Below are 17,439 nucleotides of genomic sequence, written 5' to 3'. Positions count from 1 at the left end.
CCTTACCAACGACCTCGTTGAAGACTCAGACACTAAATCGTCATAATAGCTCCCATGTGACATTGTTGTACAGGTCGCTACAGGTCGCTGGTGAGATGTCAAACAGTGAGATCGCAGCTGCGATCGTTGGGATCTCACTGTTTGACATCTCACCAGCGACCACATAGTGACGCAGCAACGATCCCTGACAGGTCGTATCGTTGTCGGGATCGCTTTAGCGTCGCTAAGTGAGACGGGGCCTTAAGTGCTTCTTCACATCAAACTGCTGCTGTTTTGGCTTCTCCTTCAAATTGTGCAGTGTGTGACATTGACCTTGAGAGCTCCCAGTGGACACATGGTAGTGCAGAGCAGGTGCAAAATAGCATTCTTCCTCCCTCCCCATTTTCATACTGGTGAGTGTTTGTTCCAGAATAAATAATAGAAGGATTACATTTTTTTGTAAAGACATAGGGTTTGCTTTTCTGCACAAGACTTATTGAAAGGGGCTGACACTTTTCTTGCTATAGCCACCACCTTTCTTAAGCATGTATTTGGGCAAAAGAAAACTTGCACTATTAAATTTAGGATGTGGGCCATGCATTAGTAATAAAATATTTTGCCTGCTTCTAAGGCAGCAAGAATATTTTGGGCATTATCGCTCATGATAATTCCAATTTGTAGTTCACAGGGAACTAGCCAGCGGTGAGTTGCTGCATTATGCACAGCAGCAAATTAGCTGAAGTTGCAGTTCTCGTGATGTGCATGGTAGCACACACAACTCAGAAGATGCAGATGAGGTCAATCAGTGGCACGTGCCTTTTAAAGAATTTAGCACATTGAATTTTATTTAGCCCTTAAGATTGGCGTGTACTATTCCAGACTTATTGAATTATCCCATAAAGGGATAACTTTGGAACAGTTGTTTACATTTTAAACATGCTGTTTTTTTTACCACTAGTTATCAACCCAGTCAGTTTTCATGTTAAAGTTTTCAAATGACTCAGTGGTCAACATTGTTTCTTTTCAGGGACAGGGTCCAAGGTACAAATACCTACCAAAGACAATAGCAGCAAGGTGTTTTTTCCTTCAGGGACTCTGGTTTCATCCCACATTATAAAGACATACTGATGTGGAATTTAAAGTGTGAACACCAAAGGAGACTTTGATGATAAAATGTGTAAATGCTGTGGAATAAGATGTCATTGTGCAAGTAATATAAATAAAAGGTGTTTATAACATTCCTAGGAGATCTCCACTTTTCTATGACGAGGGGCAGTACCCCGAAACACAGTGTCTGCAGATTGAGATTCTGGTTTGGCTATTATCCTAAGTCATGTGACAAGGCTCGTTCAAGGGTCAACATTGACTGTTAGGATTGCTACTTCCAATAGGTGGCACTAGAGTTCTAGTCCTCTTCCTCTCTGAAGAGACAATTTGCATATTCCCCAGAGCAGCATTGCGGCTTTAAGTCTCCTCACCTCGACATGCTTATCATGTTACTCTCCGCAAGGAGAAACTATACTTCTTGGATCTAGGAGATCTCAGACTGTTACCTATATATTTTACAAGCAATTGCAGTATTAAGATTTGCTGCAAATTGAATTTTTTAGAAAAAATTGTCGAACCTAGTGCATTTGAATTTCAATTTTCAAAATTCAATTTCTACAGTATAAATTTGATAGCACTTTACATTTTTCTTAGTCTTTGAATGATTCACATTTTTTTCCATAGAACTTGTACATTGTATTGTGAAGGACATGTTGCTCTCTCTAAACACATGCACTCTCTCTTTGTCAATATTTGTTTTTCAATCTGTTGATGGGGTGCTTATTTGTTTTCCTGTTCTATCTTTGGTCCAAGCTCCAGGGATTCAACAGCAATTTGCACAAACCTAAAGTCAAATTATTTGCTCTTTCCTGCCCCTTGTGAAATCTAAACATGTCACCTTTGCAATGAGCAGAGACAAAACCTGACTGACCTGTTATTGAATGGTTCTTATAGATTAACAGGCAAGCCTTATGTACTGTAGTTATTTGTGAACTGTTTACTAAGCAAATGGCAAATGTTAACCACATTTAAGTTAATTATGAAAACAAAAAACTGAATAGAAGATAAAAAAATGCAAGGCAGAGTGTCAACATCCTAATTAGATTCCTACTGACATTTCACGAAGCACCTTCTTGAAAAATGGCTTAAGGCATCTCTATTGCAATTTAAGCACTAATAAAAAAATGGTTTTATTTTAGCAACATGTTTATCAAACACACATGTGTTGTGTATGTAGAAAAATGCAGCAAAATAAGAATAAAAAGTAGGAAGCACAATATATTACTTAAGGGTAGAAATGGGCTGACCCATGAATGTTCTGGTTTGTCGGGTTCGGACGAACTTTAGGAGAAAGTTTGGTTTGGGTACCAGAACGGTACTCAAACCTGATTCAAATAAATAGAGAATCAAAGAGCCTGTGGTTCCCACGCGGTCCTCTGTATGACAGAGTGGAAAATAGTGGCAACATGGTGGAATTCAAGTCAAGGATTATGCCTTGTTAATTTTCATTTTTGGGGGCTTTTTTAATTGCTTCTATAGTGTATGTTGTCTGTCTTTTATCACTTGTTTATCAACATATGATAAGGTAAGTTCCGGACTGGACCAAGGGAACCTGTTGTGAACTCTATTTTTAGGCTCCCTCTAGTGGTCACAAGCGGTACTGTGTAGTGTTGTCTTTCTGCAGGTTGGCTGCATCAGCTGGTTCGTTATCCTTGGTTGGTTTCCTATTTAGCTCACCTGGATACTCAGTTCCTTGCCTGCTATCAATGTATTCAGTGCTCTTCAGATTCCTTGTGATTACCTTGCTCCCAGCCTCTCCAAGACAAGCTAAGTTTTTGTCCGTTCATTGTTTGATTATCAGCATTCATCTTGTTTCTTGTCCAGCTTGTTAAGATGTGATCTCCTCGCTTGTTGGTTGCTCTAGGGGACTGAGTTTCTCCCCCCACACCGTTAGTTGGTGTGGGGGTTCTTGAAATCTCAGTGTGGATATTTTGTAAGGGTTTTTTACTGACCGCACAGACCCCTTTACTATTTTCTGCTATCTAGTATTAGTGGGCCTCATTTGCTGAATCTGTTTTCACCCCTGTGTATGTGCCTTCCTCTTACCTCACCGTTATTATTTGTTGGGGGCTTCTATATCTTTGGGGATTATTTCTCTGGAGGCAAGAGAGGTCTTTCTTTCTCTCCAGGGGTAGTTAGTTCCTCAGGCTGGCTCGAGATGTCTAGGATTTTTAGGCACGTTCACCGGCTACTTCTAGTGTGTTTGGATAGGTTCAGATTTGCGGTCAGTCCAGTTTGCCACCTCCCTAGAGCTTGTCCTATGTTTGTTACTTAGCTGGAGTAATTTGTGATCCTCAACCACTAAGGATCATAACAGGAACCCAGTGGACGTAGTGTATATGGACTTTTCAAAAGCTTTTGATACGGTGCCACACAAAAGGTTGATACATAAAATGAGAATAATGGGGATAGGGGAAAATATGTGTAAGTGGGTTAAGAGCTGGCTCAGGGATAGGAAACAAAGGGTGGTTATTAATGGAGCACACTCAGACTGGGTTGCGGTTAGCAGTGGGGGTACCACAGGGGTCAGTATTGGGCCCTCTTCTTTTTAACATATTTATTAATGATCTTGTAGGGGGCATACAGAGTGGCATTTCAATATTTGCAGATGACACTAAACTCTGCAGGGTAATCAATACAGAGGAGGGCAATTTTATATTACAGGATGATTTATGTAAACTAGAAGCTTGGGCTGATAAATGGCAAATAAGCTTTAATGGGGATAAATGTAAGGTCATGCACTTGTGTAGAAGTAATAAGATGTATAACTATGTGCTTAATTCTAAAACTCTGGGCAAAACGGTCAATGAAAAAGACCTGGGAGTATGGCTGGATGACAAACTCACATTTAGTGGCCAGTGTCAGGCAGCTGCTACAAAGGCAAATAAAATAATGGGATGCATTAAAAGAGGCATAGATGCTCATGATGAGAACATAATTTTACCTCTATACAAGTCACTAGTTCGACCACACTTAGAATACTGTGTACAGTTCTGGTCTCCGGTGTATAAGAAAGACAGCTGAACTGGAGCGGGTGCAGAGAAGAGCGACCAAGGTTATTAGAGGACTGGAGGGTCTGCAATACCAAGATAGGTTATTATGGAGCACCCCCAGATGCAGGCCACGGGGTACTCAGTACCGGGCCTCTCTGTCTCAGTCCTAGGGTTGTCACGGTGGCTAGACCCAGTCCGTGACCCTTGGTAAGGGGCGTCCAATGAAAGGTGTGATGGTGGTGCGTGGTGCAAGTCGCGATGAATAACGAGGACACAGGGTTGCAGTCTCTTTACCTCTTTACTGAAGGCTTCAGGATCCGCAATCCAGAGCACTGCTAACAGGGCTGGCTGAGACCGGCCGGTCCGAAGGCACAACCAGAGTTCCCTTTGCAGGTGGAAATCAGTGCCTACCTTCTAGCGCCTGTGTGTTGTTGTACCTCCCTGCTGAGCACCACGGGATAGTCCTCACAACTGTTGTGTCTGTTTCTGATGTCCTTCTCCGTCCCCCAGATGATATGGCTAGGACGCACCCATATGACGGGTAGGTCTGGAGTTATTCTGGGACCCTAGAGATGCCCCTCTCCCACAATTGCCTCCTATGTCTTCTTAGGTGAATTAGGTGAGACAGCCAACCTATAATCAACTGTCCTGCCGCTGTTTGAAGTAATGCTTGGAGCCCAATACTTCCTCGGCGTTCCGGCCACCGGCTACGCGCCTCAGTAGGATGTTGCCACAATCTTAAGGCATGACTCCTACTGGTTCTATTCTCCTTTGTGCTGTGATCTCATTTTTCACTCCTCCACAATAAACCTCGCTTCGTGTCCTTTCTTAGGATGCCGCAACGGATGCAGGCGCGGCTCCATAACATTCTGTCCTTTTTGCTAGGCCACTGTCAGGATCCCACCCCTGACAGAGACCCCCTGAATCTTCCCCCGCAACACCCTCTGCCACAGGTTGTTGCCTGGATCAAACCCAGTCAGCTTCTCTCTAACTTCCTATCTAACCCCGAGGAGATTGTGAGGAGTGGCCTAATACATAGAACCCTTTGCTCCCCTGGTGGCCAGAGTGTGAAGTGTAATGTGTGACTGTGATACCTGGTCAGGTGAACTCTTTTAGTGCCATCAGACGTACCATCACTCCCCTTAGTGGCAGAGAATCAGTACTGCAACGACCAGGACTCTGGGGCGCTGCACTTACACTTGGGGCTATTTAGTTTGGAAATACGAAGGCTAAGGGGTGATCTTATTACAATGCATAAATATATGAGAAGACAGTACAAAGACCTTTCTGATGATCTTTTTAATCATAGACCTGAGACAGGGACAAGGGGGTATCCTCTATGTCTGGAGGAAAGAAGGTTTAAGCATAATAACAGATGCGGATTCTTTACTGTAAGAGCAATGAGACTATGGAACTCTCTGCCATATGATGTTGTAATGAGTGATTCATTACTTAAATTTAAGAGGGGACTGGATGCCTTTCTTGAAATGTATAATGTTACAGGGTATATATACTAGATTCCTTGATAGAGTGTTGATCCAGGGAACTAGTCTGACTGCCGTATGTGGAGTCGGGAAGGAATTTTTTTCCCAGTGTGGAGCTTACTCTTTGCTACACGGGTTTATTTTTGCCTTCCTCTGGATCAACATGTTAGGGCATGTTAGGTTAGGCTATGGGTTGAACGAGATGGACTTAAAGTCTTCCTTCAACCTTAATAACTATGTTACTATGTTGCTAACTATGTATATACATTTTTATTATATTAAGGTTATCCCTGTTTTTTAGCATGTCTCTTTATTCCCCCCTATTTCAGACCGATTCAGTTTGACATGGTCTAGGTTGATCCCTTATATGTACAGTATTATTCAGTAGTGCCCTCTATTTTTTTCTTTTAATCCCTCGGTCTTTTGATTCATATCAGCTTAAAGAGGTATTCCCATCTCCAAGATCCTATCCCAATATTTATTAGCTGTAATAATACAATTAGCAAATACCTCCAATTAGAAATGTAGTGTAGTTCTTCTGATTCGCTATGCCGCTAACTCTATGTGCATGGCTTTGTAATAGATTAGGCTTCCATGATTATGGCCACAAGCAACTAACTAACTGCCACTATGTGAGTAGTCGTAATCATGGATACCTAAGCTACTGAAATGCCCTGCACATGGGGTAAGTGGCATAGTTTATCAGAAGACCTATAATACAATAGGTAATAGTTAATATTATTATTATTATTATTATTATTACTACACCTACTACATATTGTGATAGAAATTTGGCAATGAAAGACCTTTTTGAGTATGTTACCTCTTGCTAGCATAAGTGACAAAATCCAAATTGTAGACAAGTTTCTCCTCTGCCTAATGCACTAAATCTCACACTGGATGGCTCCCCATCTGGTACAAGTGGGTATTGCCACAAGTGACAATGCCCAGAACATTGTGTGTGCACTATGTTTGGGCACAGAAACTCATGCTCCGTAAATGATTTATGCTTTGAATTTAATCATGGAAAATTTCTTACAGAAATATATCAATTTGCAGAAGGTAGTGGCCTTTTTCCAGGAGAGTGTCTGTCTGGTTGCTGCTGGTATTACTACTTATAGATAGCCACACATCCACTGACTGTTCATTGTGTTTTCCAGCTATATGTCACTGCTGCTGCTGTCAAGGATGCCAGTCCTTGCTTATCAATTTTTTTGGAAAAGTTCAGTGAAGCTGGTGAATTTTATTTTCAAAAGATTTACTCATCTCTACAAAATATATTTTTTCATAAAACATGTTATTTCTTTGTTAGCCAAAACAAAGTTGTCACCATCGACCATTATAAAAATGTTTACATGTTATCGCACATCAGAGAAGAGAGAAATGGGGTCCCCTGATCCCCCTAGTACCTCCGATGTCCCTGCAACCCCTTGTGAAGTCCCCTAGGCCACCGGTGTCTTCTTCCAGAAAGAAAATGTCGGGCGCATGAGCAGTGCGCCCACCGATATCTGCCATCCGGCAACAATAGGAAATTTTTCCTATTGGTTCATTTTGATTACCATGATAGTCCCTGTCACGGTGATCAAAATTTAAGAAAAAAGAGTAAATCAAACCCCCTAATCACCCCCTTAGTTAGGTGAAAATAAAAAAATGATTTATTTCCATTTTTTCATTAGGGTTAGATTTGGGCTAAAGTTAGGGTTGGGCTAAAGCTAAAGTTGGGCTAAAGTTAGGGTTATGGTTATGGTTGGGATTACGGTTAGGGTTGGGATTAAGATTAGGAGTGTGTTAAGGTTATGGTTAGGGTTTGGATTAGGGTTATGGGTGTGTTGAGGTTAGGGTTGGAGTTAGAATTGGGGAGTTCCACTGTTTAGGTAATTCAAGGGGTATCCAAAAGCGAGATGGCGCCACCATTGATTCCAGCCAATTTTGCATTCAAAAAGTCAAATGATGCTCCATTCCTTCTGAGCCCTGCCATGTGCCCAAACAGATGATTCACCCCACCTCATGAGAAATTGCACAGCAAATGTTGTGATCCATTTTCTCCTGATACCCTTGCAAAAATTTAAAAATTGGTTCCAAAGTAAATTTTTGGTGAAAAAAATTAAAATGTTCATTTTTTTCCTTCCACATTGCTTTAGTTCTCTTGAAGCACCTGAAGGGTTAATAAACTTCTTGAATGTGGTTTTGCGTACCTTGAGGGGTGCAATTTTTAGAATGGTGTCACTTTTTGGTATTTTCTGTTATATTGATAGCCCAAACTTGCTTCAAATGTGAGGTGGTCCCTGAAAAAAAATGGTTTTGTAAATGTTTTTGTAAAAATGAAAAATCGCTGGTCAAATTTTAACCCTTATAACGTCCAAACAAAAAAATTATGGTTCCAAAATTGTGCTGATGTAAAGTAGACATGTAGGAAATGTTATTTATTAACTATTTTGTGTGACACCACTTTCTGATTTAAGTGTACAAAAATTAAAAGTTTGAAAATTGCAAAATGTTTTAAATTTTGGCCAAATTTCATTTTTTTCATAAATAAACGCAAGTTATATAGAATGCATTTTACCATTAACATGAAGTACAATATGTCACGAAAAAATAATCCCGGAATCAGTGGGATATATTGAAGCATTCCAGAGTTATAACCACATAAAGTAACAATGGTCAGAATTGTAAAAACTGGTTTGGTTATTAAGTACCAAATTGGCTCTGTCACCAAGGGGTTAATATATCCTACAATTGTTTTTGCTTTTTTTTGCTGCTGCATCACAGTGTTGACTCGTGCAATCTGTGATCTATTAGTACAGTATACCCAAGTTTTTTCACATGTGTTGTTGCTTAGTTGTGTTCCTCCCATTCTGTAGATGTAATTTTCATTTTTCTTGCGCAGATGTATAATCTTGCATTTCTCCCTGTCAAATACCATTCTATTAAGGTACCGTCACACTCAGCGACGCTGCAGCGATATAGACAACGATCCGATCGCTGCAGCGTCGCTGTTTAGTTCGCTGTAGAGACGTCAAACACAGCAGCTCCACAACGATGCAGGAGCGATCCTGTGACATAACGGTGACTCACTTATCGTTCTCACAGGTCGTTAGCTCCATGTAAAACATTGCTGACATCGTTGCTTTTGCTGTCAAACATGACGATACACGCCGACCTGACGAACAAATAAAGTTCTGGACTTCTAGCTCCGACCAGCGATATCACAGCGGGATCCAGATCGCTGCTGCGTGTCAAACACAATGAGATCGCTATCCAGGATGCTGCAACCTCACGGATCGTTGTCGTTCTTGTTGTAAAGTTGCTGAGTGTGAAGGTACCTTTAGTCACTGCCCATTATTCAAGCTAATCTAGATCCTTCAGAATCCTTTGTCTATATAGTGTTAGCTATCCCTACAACACTGGGGCCATGACAGAACCCATGCCAGTCCTTTCTTAAATAAGAATAGGATAAATATTTTGATTAGAGTGTTTCTTTAAAGCAAATAAAATTCACTTCAAATTTCACAATAATTAGCAATTTCCAGAGACTAATTTTTTCTGCAATTCGATTTGCTCAAATCAAGAGAAATGGTGGATGGCCATCTAGTATTTGCTGGATTTATTTCCATGCCAGGAAGAGGTTACAAAAAATTATACTCACCACAGCTGTCTCTTCAATCCTCCATCTTTACAGTGCTCTTCGATGCCTCCAGTGACTCAGTAGGTTTCAAGTGATGTCATGATGTTGCAGGGTTGATAAACACCATGATGTAGCATGAGGGCTAGAGAATGCCAAAGGCATCTAAGAACACTGTGAAGATAGAAAATCAGATCAAAGGGAGACAGTTGTATAGAGGACAGGAAGGGGTGCAACGTGAAGGGTCAGCTGAAGACCAGGGTAAGGTGGGTAAAGTTAAAGAAAAAACAAAAAAACTTTATTTTATTCTGAGGTTTGGATAGACCTCATTGCATTAAAAAATGTATTTGATTCACATTGAAAACATTTGATGCGGAATTAAAATTTTTGTCATATTCGCTCATCTCTAGCCATCACCTTATAAGATGTGAAAACCTACAGTATTTAGCTAAAAATGCACAAAATTGTATTCGGAAAACCTTGCTTTAGATTTGTTTCTGTAATATTACTGCTGTATTAATTCATTCTGTTTATCTTACTTTTTACATAAGAGGGGTAATTACTCAGCAGAAATGTATTTTATTTATTTTATGTGGAACTTTGTTTAATCGTCTTGCATGTTTTATTCTTTGGCAAAATTAATTTGAAGAACAGAAATGATAAGCATGGGGTTTAATTATTTATCAACCAACAGGATGAGCAGCTTAATTGAATGTCTTAGTAAAAGTAACATATGCATTTATTGCACATCATTTGCTTCAAGATGAACATGTTTTATTCACAAATGTACTGTAATAATGGCACCACAGGGGAAGCTGCAGGATCGCAATCTATTCCAAAAATTTTTACTAATCCTAGACTGCGGAAAATTGCTTTTTTTATATCAGTGACTCCAGATGACTTCAAGTTTTTAACATAGCATACTGCATGTCATATTTCTTGGGAAGTTTTTGTGATAGAAATTGATAGAATACTACTTTCTAGATGAAGGCAGAAATACCTAGCGAGATACAACTATTTTATAACTTGTTCTTAATCATAAGACAGCGATGTGATGCTTCGAAGGCTAAAAATTAACATTGGCACATAACTCTTAAAAAAGTAATCACAATAATCTTTTTATATCCTCAACTTACAGAAGTGCTGGTAAGAGCTGTCTTATAGCTGTTAGAATCAAAAATATATATTTCACTTTTTTTACTTAATGTGTCCTCTTTGGTTTTGTTCTGTTGTTAATGGTTATGGCTGGGGAAAATATTATTCCTGCTTACTTCTTCTGCTAAATTATGCCAATTGCAAATTAAGTTTATTATCAAACTGTAAAAATTTTTTGCTGATGGCAATAAAAAAAATCAAATAAGTAGTGGCGTGCATAGAAACCACAGGGTTTTACCACCAAGAAAGTTCTCTTGAAACAATAGGTCTTGGAATTAAAATATATTCCACAATTGGATGTGTTTAAATAAAATATTCCTGTGCTGAGAATAATCTTATAAATGTCCCCCTGCTGTGTACTGTATAATGGCTGTGTCTGACTGTGCAGAGCTCCTGGCCAGAGTAGGAAAAAAAAGGGTATACAGACAGGACATGGGTTTGCAGCTGTTGGTTTCTGTAAAGAAAAACATTTCCCTGCTTGTTAAAAACTTTTTTTTTACCTCCCAGAAAGAATCACCTGTGACCCCCTGCTGTTTTGTCTGTATAATATTTTCTCTCCCCTGCCCAGGAGATGTGATGTGATCAGACCATCTTTCTGTACAGTCAGACACATCATTTACACAGTACACAGCAGGGGCACATTTATAGGATTATCTCGGGACAGGAACAACTTTTTAACGCATCAAATTAAGGAACTCATTTTAATTTAAAAGTATATTAATTAAAATACTGTATACTTTGCTTGCTTTTAAAGGTAAAACTCTACAGGTAGGATAATTAGAAAAAATATACTTGATTTGGAATAGCTCTAAAAAAAAATGTAGGCAGTATAATCATTTTTTACTACTGCAGTCAGCTGTTACTTTAAAGTCTATAATAAATGATTGAATACTAAAGTTTTTATACACTGCATTTTTATTTTTAGCTTTTGTTTTTTTTTACTTATTAAATGGATCATGCTTTGAATTTGACATTGAAAAAAGCATTTAAAAATGTTCCAAAATAAAACATTTGTAAGGCCGGTTTCACACGTCAGTGATTCCAGTACGTGAGGTGTCAGTTTTCTCATGTACCGGAGCCACTGACACACGTAGACACATTGAAATCAATGCATCTGTGCAGATGTCATTGATTTTTTGCGGACCGTGTCTCCGTGTGCCAAACACGGAGACATGTCAGTGTTCGTGGGAGCGCACGGATTACACGGACCCATTAAATTCAATGGGTCCGTGTAAAACACGTACCGCACATGGACGTTGTCCGTGTGCAGTCCGTGTGCCGTGCAGGAGACAGCGCTACAGTAAGTGCTGTCCCCCCCACATGGTGCTGAAGCCACCATTCATATCTTCTCTGCAGCAGTGTTTGCTGTAGAGAAGATATGAATAATCCTTTTTTTTGTTTGTTTCTCGTGTTTAACATAAAGATCCCTGTCACCACCCCCCTCCCACCCCCTGTGTGCCCGCCCGCTGTTATTAAAATATTCACCCGGCTCCCTCTCAGTGTCCTGTCCTGGCCGCAGCTTCTCCTGTATGCGGTCACGTGGGGCTGCCCATTTCAGAAATGAATATGCGGCTCCACCCCTATGGGAGGTGGAGCCGCATATTCATGACTGTAATCGGCGGCCCCACATGACCGCATACAGGAGAAGCTGCGGCCAGGACAGGACACTGAGAGGGAGCCGGGTGAATATTTTAATAACAGCGGGCGGGCACACAGGGGGTGGGAGGGGGGTGGGGACAGGGATCTTTATGTTAAACACGAGAAACAAACAAAAAAAAGGATTATTTATATCTTCTCTACAGCAAACGCTGCTGCAGAGAAGATATGAATGGCGGCTTCAGCACCACATGGGGGGACAGTGCTTATCTCTAGCGCTGTCTCCTGCATGGTGCGTGTGGTACCCAGTCGGCACACGGGCGGCACACGTGTGCCGCATGTGTGCCACACTGATGTGCCACAGAAAAGCACGGGCACACGGACACGGATAATTCCGGTACCGATTTTTCCAGTACCGGAATTATCTGGACGTGTGGGACAGGCCTAAAACACAGGGAAATGTGTGTATGTGTGAAGGACATTTAATATAAAAAAAATAGAAATTATAAAATTATAAAAACAGATTTGCTGACTGCTCATTATAATAAGCAATAAACAAATGGGAAAAAAAAGCATTAAAGCATAAGAGCAGTCTGAAGTACAGGACATTTATCACATTCAGTTGGAAACCATTTCTTACAAACATAAAACAATAAATAAAAGAGAAAGACATGTTCAAAAGTCAAGCTGAGTCTACTTCACATAGTGTGGTTCATTAAAATACTTATACTAATAAGTGGGAAAAAAGACAAGCAACAAAAACAGCACAAAACATGTACATAAAAATAATCTATATTGCATGTATATATTATACTAAAAGAGAAAAGCATTTTAATAGTTTGTTTTACCTAATCTTTATTACATTGAATCCTGACATGAGGAATTCTATGGCTAATAGGACCTAAAGGTATAAATTACTTACCACTATTAATGTCTAATTATCAACCCCTTAAATCTGAGTTCACACAGTCAGATGTTCTTGTGGAAAAACATTTCTAGAGCCTGAACTACTTCAGTCTTTGAACTGCTTGGTGTAGAATCAATTAATTTTGCATGCAACAAGATGTTTGCCTGCAAGATTATGACTAGGAGTACAAGGAGTCTTTGGCCATTACAAAGCTACATCCCAGAACAATAGAAGTGAATGGTGTCATATTACAACCCCATTGGCTAGCACAACTAATAATATGCAAGTTAAAACATTTTAAGATTTTCCTTTCACAGTCGTGGTACCCTAGTGGGCACAAAGTGACCCTATTCACTAGTATGGCACTGCGATGTACCAGCAACACGCTTCGGCTGCACGACCTGTGTTGTGGCAAAAATCATTGTGTATTCGTAGAACTAAGTGATTCTTGAACGAGGAGTCTAAAGGTACCTTCACATGGAGCGACAGTGCAGCGATAGCGACATCGATGCCGATCGCTGCAGCGTCCCTGTTTGGTCGCTGGAGAGCTGTCACACAGACCGCTCTCCAGCGACCAACGATGCCGAGGTCCCCGGGTAACCAGGGTAAACACCGGGTTGCTAAGCGCAGGGCCGCGCTTAGTAACCCGATGTTTACCCTGGTTACCAGCATAAAATGTAAAAAAAACAAACACTACATACTTACATGCGTCCCCCGGCGTCCGCTTCCTGCACTGACTGAGCGCCGGCCCTAACAGCACAGCGGTGACGTCACCGCTGTGCTGTGCTTTCACTTTCACTTTGCGGCGCTCAGTCAGTGTGGGACGCGGACGCCGGGGACGCGAATGTAAGTATGTACTGTTTGTTTTTTTTACATTTTACGCTGGTAACCAGGGTAAACATCAGGTTACTAAGCGCGGCCCTTCGCTTAGTAACCCGATGTTTACCCTATTTACCAGTGTAAAATATCGCTGGTATCGTTGCTTTTGCTGTCAAACACAACGATACACGGCGATCGGACGACCAAATAAAGTTCTGAACTTTATTCAGCGACCAGCGACATCACAGCAGGATCCTGATTGCTGCTGCGTGTCAAACTAAACGATATCGCTAGCCAGGATGCTGCAACGTCACGGATCGCTAGCGATATCGTTACAAAGTCGTTTCGTGTGAAGGTACCTTAAGGATTGCTGTCCTTTTTGGCCACTAACACACCTGCTGCCTGTGAACATGGCCTTAGAACTTTTGAAATGTAAAGTAGTTAAAAGACAATGAAAAGACAGGACATATGAGTCGTTTTTAAACAGAAATACAGAATACAGAATTCATTCTTCTTAAGTGTGTTCTCACTGAGGTTTGTGAAGATTTTGAGCAAAAATTATATTCTCTAAAATCCTCAAAAATTCAAAACTCCACCAAACTCCCTACTACAAAAACTCAGAAAAAAGACTCAATGTGCACATACCATTAAGCAATGCATATGTTCATAGTTTTTATCATTTTAGCCTGAAAAATAGGCTGGGTGAACACACCCTTATGGCATTTTCTGGGCGCTTTTTCAGGAGGGTTTTAGTGCAGACCCATCTGAAAAGGACATTGCATTTTGCACATCGTCTTTTTCTGGCAGTTTCCGGGTAGAATCCACCTGAAAAAGCACCTCAAATGCAACCCATAAAAATAACAATAATGCACAGTAATGTCAAAACAACATTGCTGTGCACAGGTTCTGTCTGATGTCACTTCTTATTACTGCTTCTGGGTTCAGAGGTGACTTCTGCTCATTACTTCACAGTATGGAGTGAAGTATGCTGATAAATTCCTGAAGCAGGATTACCTGGGAAAACCTGGTGGCTGTGCTGGTGTCTGGGTGACATTGTATGTAAAAACCATAAGAATGAAGTGTTTACTCTCAATATATGAAACTCAGCCCTAAATGGAACTGATTATACAATGAAAAATTGTCTTGGGCTCAGTTTATGCAGCTATTTTGCAGCACTAATTATTTCCTAACTATAGTATATCAATAAAATCAAATTATTTATGCCATGTTGAATCACGCAAAAATAAAATAATAAAATAATGTTTGCAAGAACTGCTGTTTTTTTTTCTTAAGGGCTTGCTCAGACTGGCACATAGTCAGCGTATAATTCGGACAAGTGCTGCCTGATGTTTCATCAGATAGCACTCGCTCCAATGTTATACTATGGAGCAGTGCAGACTTGTGTTTATGTTCTCATGCCGAGTTGGCATGAGAAAAAAATTGCTCCATGCTGCTATTGGCAGTGTGTATCAGACGACACGCACACATACAAGTCTATGGGTGATGCAAAACAATCGATTGCACTGGGATATCATCCAAGTTCAGTGTGAGTACTGCAGACGCGGCAATGGAGAAGAAGGAGAAATTACTTTCTCTGTCTTCTCTGCACCTGTGGTGTGATTCTCTCATGCGGGAGGATCAGAGCACAGAGCGCAGAGCGCAGAGCACTAACACTCAGCTCCTGTTCACAGCAGAGCTTTAGCAGAGCATTAATAGCATATCGCATCCGATGCTATACAGTAATGTGAAAAAAATGAAATAAAATGTGATAAATGTGAAAAGTCATATAAACACCATCGGTAGCTACAGTTTGTCCTGTAAAAAATGTTCTCATGCAGCTCAGTCAACAACAAAAAAAAACAGAAAAAAAGACCATTTAAAAATGTTTGAAAAATTATTTGGTGTATTGTTGTGACATTCTAAATTTTATTGGACAAAATTAGTAATACATTAAACTTTAGAAATTTGGTACTATTGACATAATCATATTGATCTGCAGAGTAAAATTAACTTGTAATTTCTACCGTACAATGAATCCTGAAAAATAATTGCAATAACAAGACCAAATTGCTAGCTTTTTTTTAAACCCTTTCTACCTCCAAAATGAACTTACACTGCATTATATGTACTGAAATTATGCTCAAACCTGGACAACCCCAATAAGAACAGCCCTTAAGTATTCCTTTTATTCCAAATTCTTCTCTTTCTTTTTCTTCTCTCTCTTATTTTCCAGTCTCAGTCTCTCTTTCATTTTGGAGGAATTAGTGGATATTCAGTATTGTGAGTCACGGTAAATGTATTTGATGCAAATTTAATTTTTAGGGAACATTTAGCGAATATGGCGAATTTGAATTTGAAAAGACTCAATCATCTTTAACCGTAAAGATATACTCATAGGGATATTTTGAAAAAAAATGCTTCAAGAAAAGAAAACCCCCTTCAAAAACTTCTCAAGTAAATTAGCTTTACCTGTAGCAATTTCCATTTGAAAAAATTGTGTGGTTTTTCGATGGTCATGTGTTTCAGTATTACTAAAAACAAATTTATTTTTTTACATGTGGACTAATTGCACCTAATTATAATTTTATTCTTACTGTAAAATAATTCTCATTGCACTCCCTTCATATAAGGCAACTAATCTGGACAAGTAGAGTTAGAAAATAAGTAAAAGAAGACTGGGATAGTAGCTTTTTAGATTTCTAGTAAAATATAATGTACCTATCTAAAGGCACTGATCGTAAGTGTGCCCTAATGAAGCAGAACCAAAAAACCCAAAGTCAGCCAACATTCAAGAAAATAAACAGCAGGAAGAAAATTAAGTAGTTGCTTATCATATTTAAGACCACAGCTGTTCATCTGCTTTAAGGAACCTAACAAAAGAAGGACAGTTAAAGTGGAACCCACAAAAAAGACATTGATTGAACAACTAAAGATATTTAAAGAAGCTGAGTCGAGGGGTTCAAGAGAGGCCTGGATGTCTTCCTGGAGCGTAACAATATTGTATCTTGCAGTTATTAGGTTCTTTAGAAGGACGTAGATCTGTGGATTTATTCTGATGGAACATAGGCTGAACTGGATGGACAAATGTCTTTTTTCGGCCTTGCTAACTATGCTACTATGGAATGGAGCAATATGGCACTTGTAGTAATGAATGGAATAGGTGCTCAAGTAGGGTATCCTGCCCAAAATAGTCCAAAATCAGGAAGAACTTGGCACTCTAATGAATTTTGTTGTGCAAAGAAAAAATTATTTATTGATGTGCATCCATACAGACAATTTGAACGTTTTAGGTCCACATCCGGACCTTCATCAGAACATATATACTAGTATAGAGAGAAGCATATATCCTGTGTTACAGAATACAATACACAATTAGCAGATGACTATGTTTTTGCAAATCAAGAAGAAATGACTTATGGATTTAAGTGTCTATGTCTGGTGTGTCAAGAAGACAGACTTGCAAACTGAAATACTATTTAACATACTGTGTAAGATGTAATAGTGACTTTTACATAATGTGTGTTTATCTTTGTTTATTGTGTGCTGATATGCTAATTGTGTATTGTATTCTGTAACCAGTGTGTTGACTTTAAAGGTAGATAGGAAAAGGCTGTGAGGGGGACTGAAGGAAACTGGGTAATTCTAAAAAGAGCTTACAGGCCTCAGGTATAAAAAGACTCAGAGAGCCGATCTCATGATCACAGAGCTACCAGCTGGACATTCTGCAAAAACACCCAATGGACGAGAGACTGGACTGCAGCCAATTCATCATGGCAC

General features: G+C 39.7%; 1 protein-coding gene across 4 annotated transcripts in view; it reads right to left on the bottom strand.

Annotated features, from left to right (window-relative positions):
- Window positions 1-17,439, bottom strand: part of SNTG1 (syntrophin gamma 1) — a 1,080,379-nt gene that overhangs the window by 642,778 nt on the left and 420,162 nt on the right. The window contains exon 3 of one of the 4 annotated variants that reach the window (XM_077270477.1): window positions 9,210-9,359. The exons of the other annotated variants lie outside the window; for them this stretch is intronic. The gene's annotated coding sequence lies outside the window, so the exon portion shown is untranslated. The remainder of the gene's footprint in view (window positions 1-9,209; window positions 9,360-17,439) is intronic. 4 annotated transcript variants of the gene reach the window in all.

The sequence above is a fragment of the Ranitomeya variabilis genome, chromosome 6 (genome assembly GCF_051348905.1).
Source record: "Ranitomeya variabilis isolate aRanVar5 chromosome 6, aRanVar5.hap1, whole genome shotgun sequence".
Classification (NCBI taxonomy): domain Eukaryota; kingdom Metazoa; phylum Chordata; class Amphibia; order Anura; family Dendrobatidae; genus Ranitomeya; species Ranitomeya variabilis.
The sequence above is the reverse complement of the archived record's forward strand: the minus strand, read 5'-3'. Positions and strand labels throughout refer to the sequence as shown.